The sequence below is a fragment of the Echinops telfairi genome, unplaced genomic scaffold, assembly GCF_000313985.2.
Source record: "Echinops telfairi isolate 266 unplaced genomic scaffold, ASM31398v2 ScPeMD7_655;HRSCAF=1070, whole genome shotgun sequence".
NCBI lineage: Eukaryota > Metazoa > Chordata > Mammalia > Afrosoricida > Tenrecidae > Echinops > Echinops telfairi.
Window position 1 is genome coordinate 23,930,701 of NW_022104553.1, and position 10,529 is coordinate 23,941,229.

Genomic DNA, 10,529 nt, shown 5'->3' on the forward strand with positions numbered 1-10,529 from the left:
ACCATACTTAATGTGTGTGGTAGTTACATAATCTAGTGTCATTTTGAGAGGATTACAAGTGAAGGGGTGGAGTCTAGGCTGTCAATCAGTTCATAGCCAATGAGGACTCTGTGTAGGCATGGCCTTCTCCTAAGAATTCTGGTATTCCTCTATTCCTCCTTGGAGGCGGGAGACACTCTGTCTCTCAGTTTACTCCCTGCGAGACATCCCGGTGGAGATGACATGGAGAGAGGCTGATGGAGCCAGACATCTGGAGCCAGAGAAGTCATGTGGAGATCCCTGCCAGCACTGAGATGCTTATAACGCCACTGGATCCACAAGACTTCCACCCACTGGCCTGTGATCTTCCTGCATTCGGCATCATTGCATGTGTCTCATGAGTCTGAAGAAGAATTTATGGACTAGTATCAATATATGGGCTAATATCGGACTTATGGACTTGATCTGGACTGGGCTGGGATGTTTTCTCAATATTCAATTGCTTTTGTACATAAAGCTCTTTCTTATATGAGTGTCTATGAATTTGTTTCTCTAGTCAACCCAGACTAACACAATATGTATGCTGAGGAAATAAGCAGAGAATCTGGATTAAATGAAAAAGGATATGGCATCAGAATTGAAGAGTGGCTTATTAGCATGCTGTGATATGCAGAGAACACAACCTTGCTTGCTGAAAGTGTGGAGGACTTTGAGTACTTGCTGATGAAGAACAAGGGTTGTAGCCTTCGGTAGGGATTACAACTCAATGTAGAGGAAACAAAGTTCTGAAAACTGGACCAATAGGTAAGCTGGTGATAAACAGAAAAGATTGAGGTAACCAAGGCATTTCCTCTTGCTTGGAACCACAGTCTATTCTTAGAGAAGCAGCAGTCAGGAAATCAAACCAAGCATTGCATGTGGCAAGCCTGTACAAGAACTCTATAAAGTGTCGCAGAGCAAAGATGTCATTTTGAAGGCTATGTGACAACTGGCCCCAACATTGCTTTTCCAATCACCATACATATGCATGTCTGAAGAATTGATGAATTTGATTTATTCTGCCAGTGAAGACTAGCCAAATTACACAGACTGTCACAGGAACAACCTGCCAATCCTTAGTTCTTTACATTGGTCTACCCAATTTCCTTTTCAGAGTAATTTTTTGATCATGGCATTGAAAAAACTGTCTAGTGTCTTGCTTTCTGTAAGCTCTACTGTTATTGTTCTTTTTCATGGAACAGTTCTGCTGCATATGTATTCTCAGCTTCCATAACAATGTGGACCAACCAATCTGATAACTTAAGGCCTTGGATAAGTGAGGCAAGTGATGTCATGCTGAGCCAGATCCAGTGAAGGTCTTCCTTCTTGCTCTTCAACAGTGGTTCTCAACCCTTCCTAATGCTGCGACCCTTTGATACAATTCCTCATGTTGTGGTGACCCCCAACCATACAAGTATTTTCATTGCTACTTCATAAGTGTAATTTTGCTGCTCTTATGAACTGGGCACTCCCTGTGAAAGGGGTTGAGAACCACTGCTCTACAAGCTCTTGTCCTCCAGTCCCCTGGCAGATTTCTGGCTGAGAGTTCAACCTTCACTCAAGACCCCACCTTCCAGCACACAGAAGCCTCAGCCAGAAATCCTGACTGTGGACACCCAAGGAGGCCTGTCTTGTCCATTTCAGAGGCTTGACCTATGTTGAGGGTGGAAGGTGTAATGCTAATTATGGGAACTGACTTCACTTGAGATAGTGCATTCTCGAGCCATACTTCACAGATTTTAGTATACAAGGGGGTACCAAAAAGAAAAAAATCCTGGAATTTATTTATTTATTCATTTTTCCTGGAATTTTTTTTTTGAAAATTTGTTTTTTGTAACTAACTTTATCACTATTAGTCTAGGTACTTTAGAGAAACAAATCCACAGCAACTCATGTGTAAGAGAGGTTTATGTAAAGAATGTGCATCACGAAAACATCCCAACCCAATGCTGCCCAAGCCCACAAGTCCAACATTAACCCATTAACCCAACACCAGTCCACAAAGTCCTCCACCTCACAAAACAGAGGCAGTGATGCCGACTGCAGGAAGAAAGTTGAGTCAGTGAACGAATAAGCATCTCAGCACCAGCAGGGGTCTCCACACGGCTGCTCCAGCACCCAGGGCTGCATCGGGATAGGTCCATGTAGCTTCTCCTTGGGGATGTCTTGTAGGAAGTCAATCTTGCAAGCTGAAGCAGGGAACTGCTAAGGCAGCTGCACCCTGGTGTGACCATCACAAAGCAAGAGACCCCAGAACTAGAAAGGTGAGGCTCACCACCCATTTATCCCTCCGCCTTTCAATTAGCCCCACATGTGATTATCATCCAGGTTGGCACAATTAACTAACTCAATCACCTTCAGGGTACTCTCCATTACACTTAATATATTTGTCAAATATGCGATTCCATTCTTGGAAACATTTTTCAAACTCACTGTGTAGCTAGCTGATAGCGCCTCCCTCATTTTTCCTTTACCTCTTCTACGTCATCAGATCTCTGTCCTTTCATGTCCCTCTGCGTTCCCAGAAACCAAAAGAAGTCTCACAGTGCAAGGTCAGGTGAGTAAGGTGCATGGGCAAAAGAAGCAACCGAGTTTTTGCCCAAAACTGGTGCATTAGGATGACTGTGAGCAGGTGACTTGGTGGCAAAACTAGTCCCCCTGTTGCCACATATCAGGCCTTTTTGTTCCACACCGTTAGGCAATCTTTTCAGAACCTCTGAATAGAACGCTTGATTAACAGTCTGACCTGGTGGAACAAATTCCAAATGCTCTCTCCCCTCACTTCAAAAATACAAATGAGCATTGTCCGGATGTTGACGAGCTTTTTGGGGGTGAGGTGACTATGCCACCCTCCACTGGCTTGCTTGATGTTTGCTCTCAGAGTTGTACGGATAGCACCATGTCTCATCGCCTTGGAAAAAGGGTCTGGGTCACTTTGGAGCTGTTCTTTCAAAGCGCAGCATGTTTCCACGCCACGCTCTTTTTCCTGGTCAGCCAAAACTCGAGAGACAAATTTCGCAATGACCTTTCTCATTCCCAAATCTACATTAAAATGTTCTAAATGGAGCTCCAAGAGAGTCCAGATAACTGCCCCATCTCTTCAATGACCCGTCCTCGGTCTTCACGCACAAGCGTATGAATTTTGTTGACATTGTCGTCCATTCGGGAAGTTAACAGACGTCCAGGATGAGGTTTTCATCGTTCTGCTGTTGGCCCCTACCTCACCATGTCTGCTGCCAGTGGGCCAACTGTGCTCATCTTGCCTGAGGGCAGACTCTGCACCTTCTGCCAGCCACATCACCGTGCTTTTTTGGCCTTGGACCAGTGGTTGGCATGAGTTGGAAGGACCCTCTGTTTATTGATTGTCCCATGAAAGTGCGTTGGACTGAGCCCTCTGTACTGAGGTAGGGACTAATTAGCCCTTGTATTCCTTCTCACTGTATAAGCAGATACCTATAATCTTAAGTGTCCTGATTTTGTTTCTCTAGAGAACCTTTCCTAACACACCTAACTGTTCTTAGGAATTCTCAGAATTCTCTTTTTTCAGTCGGGGGTGGGAAGGAGCAAAGGACTTGTTTCATCTCTAGTCCCAGAGATTGGTTCCCCTCTATGAGAAACCCCAGATATTTGGCCTGGGTTGAACAAATCTGGGCCTTTTCCCAGGATGCTTTGTAGCCATGTGCTGTTAGCAGCTTTCATGGTGTTCGTATTGCTTGCAAGCAGTGCTCATGGGGAGCACTGGCTATTAGCAGATCAGCTACATACTGGAGGAGGGTGCACTCTAGTTCTTCTTCCAGCAAAGATACCAAATCAGCTGCTAGGGCTTCTCCAAGTGGGAGAAATTTTGAACTCTCATGGGAGCCAGATCCAGGTTATCTGACTTTTCCTTTCTGTGTGGGGCTCATCCCATTCAAAAGCAAAGATAGGCTCACTGACAGCAGAAGAAGGCATCATTGAGGTCTAGGCAGGCGAACCATCTCACTCCGGGTGCGAGGAGACCCAACAGCATGTAAGGGTTTAGTACCACTGGGTGCAGGGTAACAGTTGCACGATTCACTGCTCAGAGATCTTGGACTGAGCGGTAGGTAGCCTTTCTCTTCAGACTTCTGATCTGGGCGCAGTGGAGATTTCCATGGTGATTGACATTCACTCAGGATTCATTCTTTCACATCTCTGGATGTGAAGTTGAATCCCCAATCTGGCCTCTCTGGAGATGGGATACTGTTTGATACTGACGGGAGGCACCTGGTTTAGCCTGATGAGGATGGGTGGTTGGGTCAGGGCAAGTCCAGGAGGATTGTATTCGGCCCATACAAGCAGGTACTTGGTGAGTAGGTCTTTGTAACTTTCTCTTAGGGAAGATGTGTCAGTGACTTGAATTCTCCATTCATCCATTCTGGAACAGTAACGGGCATTGGAAGAGACCGCAAAGCGCCCTGAGGGAAAGTCTGGCGGAACCCACAGGTTGAAGGAAATTTGAGTATCTAATACAGTAAGCCATTCTCTTTACAATAGGGATAGGGGGCACTCTGGTACATAGAAGAAGTCATGGGTAATTTGATAACCCCAGAGATGACAGGTCCCAGCCCCATAAAGCCTTTTCAATGAATGTTCCTTTGGCTCCAACGATGGTAAAGTTTCTATCAGAGAGGAGTTTCTTTTACAGTGACTACTGATTGTTCGGCTCCCCTGTCTACCACGATCCTGACAGGTTCGCCCTCTATTTCATTGTGACCATGGGCTCCCAGGGGCCTAACTCAAGGGAACCCGGTCTGGTCTATTTCATCATGGTCTGCTAAGGCAATGAAGCGTGCGGTCGCAGGTTCTGGAGCATCTTCACTTGCCATAGGAGCTCGGGTCTCTCCAAGGCTTCCCCTGTTTGCTGATTGAGACACTCCTTTTTTTTCAAGATCTGTTTTCTTTGCCTTGGGCACACTGATTGGGACCAAGTAGCTTATGCCTCTTTAGAGGGGATGGAAGTGGGCACTCATCACCTCTGGTGGGTGGAGGGCTTCCCAGTGCAGCTGCCAACAGGTAACATTCTGTTCATTCTCTTCTAGGTCTCTTTTTTCACTTCTCGGTCTCCATTTGTGAAGACGTAGGTGGCTACCTCAATTGATTGGGTGGCATTCATTTCAGCGAATCCTTTGAGCTTTGGGAGTATTTTGGCGAGTAGCTGGGTGGGACAGACACCAAGGCAGCATTCCCTAGGGTCTGGTTTTCTACTGCCTCAGGGTTCAAAGGGTGTAGATCCGCAAGGCCCCTGACAGTAGCTAGTAGAAGTCTGCAGGAGTCTCCGGTGCGTTGGATGCTGCCGCTCACTGTCGTCATTCTGATTTGCTGTGCTCCAGCCCTGACCACCTACAGGAAAACCTCACCACCTGCCAAGGGCGGCCTGACCTTCCGTAGTAAAGTCCCAATTTGGTTGAGTGCAAGACACTGCTTCTCTGGCCCATCCCTCAGTGTGTAAGGCACCACTTTGCACTTGATTCTCAAATGAACTTCTGGCCTTAGTGAGGATCTGTCTATGCTGTTAACGTGTTGAAGAGGGCACTCAGAAGTGGGCCACATTTTCCCCAGGTAGGTTGGTGTGTGGCACAGATGGTCTAGAGGAGGTCTATCAGAGCCTGAGGCTTTTCCGAAGAAGGAGGGGTGTATGAAGCTTCCAATTAAGATGATCCATTGTGGTAAAAGACTCATAATAACGTATAGGCTATGCTGGTCAACAGTATGCCCACATTCAACCCCTGGGGCTCTCGGGCCTCTCCCAGTGGCTTTTAACTGGAAACGAGCCTGGGATGAGTGGAGCAATCTGCAAGCTGGTTTGGGGTTGAGGGGCCATGGAGGTGACTTGAGGGGCCACAGGAGGTGAGACTACCTACTGTGGTGAGGTATCTGGGGCATTGGGATGGAGAGACACTGTGTCTGATTTTCAGGTCAGCTATAAGAGTGTAGAGAGGGAGGATCTTCCTCAGGGGGCCTTGGGAAGGATTGGTTTCAGAGTCTTCCAACATAGGTGAGATTGATCCCTCCTTTTTCCTCTCTTGCCTGTGCAGAACTGAACCTAGGGCTCAATATAAGGTGTCCTGGCTCACCTGTAACAGCTTTCCAGCATGCATACATCTTCCCTAGGTGTAGAGTGCCCTCTGGTGGCCAACCTATGCCAAATGCGGGCCAGTCAAAGTGGCAGAAAGTGGTATCTACTTGGGGTCATGTTGGTTCTCTATTCATCTGAGAATACCTTTCTGAAATTCTTGATTGTACACTCGAGGGTGATGGGCTTTGATTCTGCCCCGTCCCCCTCCCCGTGGCTCCACCGATGTATGGGTGTCACACAAGGAACAAGGGTGGATTCACTCAGTGACCTCCTGGCTGTGCGCTTCCAGAGGCGTTCAGGTGGATCTTGGCTGGGTGCACCTGTGTATTCCCCGGGGCTGGTCCCTTTCAGGAGTGAGCCACCATTCAGCCTTATGACCTCACTACAGAACTGCAGGTGAGGACCCACTGAGCTTGATTCTCGTAGAGACAAACGCATTGGCATAGGCAGTCACACTTTGAGACATTACCTCCCAGGGACTTCCTTAAACTGGGGCCTTAAGCTGAGAAGGAGATCTGAGGAAGTGACCAGGCTCCTCCTCCATCCATAGATGGGTCTGGCTGGGGTCAGGGTTCAGGGACCTTATCGTGTCACCTTGATCTCAGTTAACTCACAGGTTGGTAGAGCCATTCACCAGAGTCTGCATGGCTCTGGGGCTCTCCCAAGGGAAAAGAGGTTCAGAAAACATTGACTGGCACCCCCTCTTTTCATTCCAGTTCTTCACTCTGGGGGGCTCCCAAAAAGCCTGTGCAGCTGCGCAAAGGGCCCACCCTGTTGGCTTCCCAGTCAGAGAACCAAATGTCACAGCCAGAAGGCTCAGTGGGTTAACACCCCAAAACCTGACCTCAAACAGAGGGCCCATTAGGTTTTTATACTTAGTGTGAGCCGAAATGGTTACATATTGGAAAAATCTGCCAGTATACCCTGTTGTAGGTTCAAATAAGTGACAGCCAATATAATGTCTTGAAAATTTAAAAGAATATTTTCTTCAGCTACCTGGCTGCTAGGAGATTAAAAATGTCTCCCTAAACTGCAGCCCCAAGAGTAATTACTGGCCAGCTTACAAAAGCCCAACCCCCAAAGATCATTTGGCTCATTTGTCAGGGACTTTTCTATGAAATGAGCAGGGGTGACAGAAGCAAAAATCAAAATTAATGTTAACATTCTTTAGAGCAAGCGAGCGTTGCAGGGTACCTCTGATAAGCCACAATAACAGGATTGATTATAATATAACAAAGTAAGAATAGTAAGATTAATCATAACATCCTATTACAACTTCAAAAAGGAACAAAATTAAAGGATGTTAGAGTAACCAGACCCTAACAAGATCATAGGGTCTGCAGGCACAATTGTAGGGCGATAATATATCAAGGTCATAGTAAAGTCATAGAAGATAAAAGGTAGGAGAGAAAATCAAGGAGTCGGATGCATTTTCTGGTAGCATGCTCACCTCCGGATGGCCATGATCTCTGCAGCCAGGTCTGTGCAAAGAGAGGGAGGAGAGAGCCTATTTCTGACCAAGGCCTATGTATCCTTAGGGGTGGGCAAGCCCCCCTGGTTACAAGTAACCACATCCATAACAGGAAGGGGACGAGCTAGGGGTGTGCACGCAATTGGAAGGGGCAGCACTAAGGTACACATGTGACAAGATGGGCGGACCCTCGATTCAACATGGCAGCCTAACCTCGGTCATCCTTGAGTGGGCTCGACCTTTGGCCTCATTCCCTACTCTTCTTATTTGGGAATCTAATCGTTGGTTCATCAGCAACGTGTTTTGGATTTAGGACTGTATATTGGGTTTTTAACACTATAAGCTTAAGGTTTTGGATGAACTTTATTAATACATGAATAATGCCTGCTCTAATTAAAAGTCCCAGTATTCATCATAACCCGGAACTGGCAAGGTCAGTAATTAAGGTCATGACCAAGGGAGACCAATGAAACACTTTTTGATATCAGCTGCCTGTTGACTCCATTTTCTCTACACTCTTGTAGACTAAGACAAGAGTTGGCCGCAGCACCCCCAAATCAACATTCTTTTAAAATACATTAAGAGCTCATGTATCCTACAAAACTAATTCGGCTAAGGACTTGTTCTGACCATTGTGAAATGGTGGCTTCCAAGCTGCTCATGTCTGCACTAACAAGGTTAGAGAGGCCATTTAGGTCATGGCCCTGGGTGGTGAGTGCAAAAATACCTACAGCCATAGAACCTGCAATACCTAATCCTATTAAAAAGGGGATTAATGTAGGGACTCATTTGTGTATAGGATATTTGGGCATGGTTATCAGGGTTAAGCCTTTCCCCCTCATATATATCAATATAGGGCAACAAATAAACTAAAGTACTGTACAAAGCTTTGGGTTTTTTTGAGGTTTTAAAAGTAGACAAACAGCTATAAGATCAAGAGAATCACGTTGCTGGAAGGGCATTAAAATACACTTGTTCAAGGGCTCATGAGAGAGAGGGGAGCAGGGAGGGAGGGGAAAAATGAGGACCTAATGTCGGGGGTTTAAGTGGAGAGAAAATGTTTTGAGAATGATGTACAAATGCGCTTTACACAATTGATGTGTGTATGGATTGCGATTAAAAAATTTGTTTTAAAGCTAGGACTTTAATAACTCTGGATGGCAAGCCAGTGTTTCTCTCTGGACATTCAGTGCTATGTCCATGCTGATTTCAGACTAAATAGTCATCCCTCTATTGGTGAGTCCAATGATGCTTTTATCACAGCACGATAAATACCTCTTGTCAAAATTGGTACCAATTATGCAAATGAAATTTGAAGAGTTAATTAGCTAAATGGCAATTGGAATAACATGCATTAAAAAATTATATACCAAAAAAAATTATATACAAAGTTTCCCCCAAAATAGAATAAAAAAATACACTTGTGACCCATTATAATTCATGTTAACAGTTTGATTACAGTATCTAGAAGGCATAAAGATCGGCCTGAAAACTAAGCGGATTAGGTTGTTGATTTCGAGTTAAATTAAGAGTTCTTTGCTCAGTAGTTTGGTTTTTTAAATAATAGTCCACCTGATCAATTTAGGGAAGCACATTTCCTAACAGCTGGCTACAGCCCAATATGAAAAGCATGATTGGGAGAATTGGACAGCCTTAGCTGGAGGGGCTGGTATGGACCCTTGGAACCTCACCAATCTGCCTCCGCTGGTGCAGGTGTTAGGTGTGAGTGGTGGACCCATGAAATGACTGTCTGCTTTGACAGCTGCAGGTGTAGTGAGGAAACCAGTTCCTTCCACTTTAGGGTGAGTCCAGTTGCAGTGTGCCCCTTGACCAATACCAAGTCTCCGGGCTGGAACTGATGAGGCTCAGCTGAGTATGCAGGGTAGAGGACGGCATCTTTTACAGTCTGGACCACCTGGCGCTGTGCCCCCTGGGGTGTCTGTAAAAACTTCAGTAATTTTATAAGGGGTAAAACCTTTTTTATATGGTGTGCACTGTCAGGGCAGCCAGCCCTAACAAATCATTATGGGTCTGGTAGGCACAATTGTACAGCGATTATAGTCAAGATTATAGAAAGTCAAAGAGAATAAGAGAGATTGAAACAATGGAGTCAGACACATTTCATGGTAGCATGCTCACCTCAGCTCCTCTTGGTGGGGCAGGAGAGAGAGCAGGGGAGAGGGGAGTGGACAAGGGACCGAAGGAGAGGGGATTGAGGAGAGAGCCTTTAATTGCTAACCAAGGCTTATATATCTTTGGGGGGCATGCAAGTCCCCTAATTACAGGTAAAGACATATGTCACAGGAAGGGGTTGTACTACAGGTAATACAGTAATGAGAGGGGAACCCTCTAGGGGTATACACACAATAGGAAGGGGAGAGATTGGGGTACACATGTGACAAGATGGGTGGATCCTAGATTCAGAATGGCAGCCTAACTTTGGATGTCACTGAGCAGGTTTGACTTCCATGAAAACAATTACTATACTTATCAGTAGGGTGTGAACACCCCCTACGTGGACCAGATGTCTTCAGGGAGCATCTCTAAGCATCTGACCTCCCACCAAGTGCTGGCAAACAGGCTCTAATGTTTGGCCTTTCTTTGGGGACGTCAAAGCTGGGGGAAAGTCAATATCCCACAGTGTGCACCCTGCTTCTTAATAAAGCAAAGGGAAGTAGAGATGGCCAGTCGCCCCTGTTTCTAATACAAATGTAGACAAAGTTTTCTTTAAGGTTCTGTTCATTCTTTTAACCTGTCCTGAACTTTGAGTGTATAAACACAGTGTAATTTTCATTTAACCCCTAAGGTTTTTAAAAGTTGTTGTGTTAGGGTACAACTAAAGGTTGGGCCCTTCTCAGACCCAGTTGACTGAGGTAAGCCATACCTTTGATTACTTTAAAAAACAAAACAAAACTTTTTTTGTGTCCATCATGGCAGTTTCTC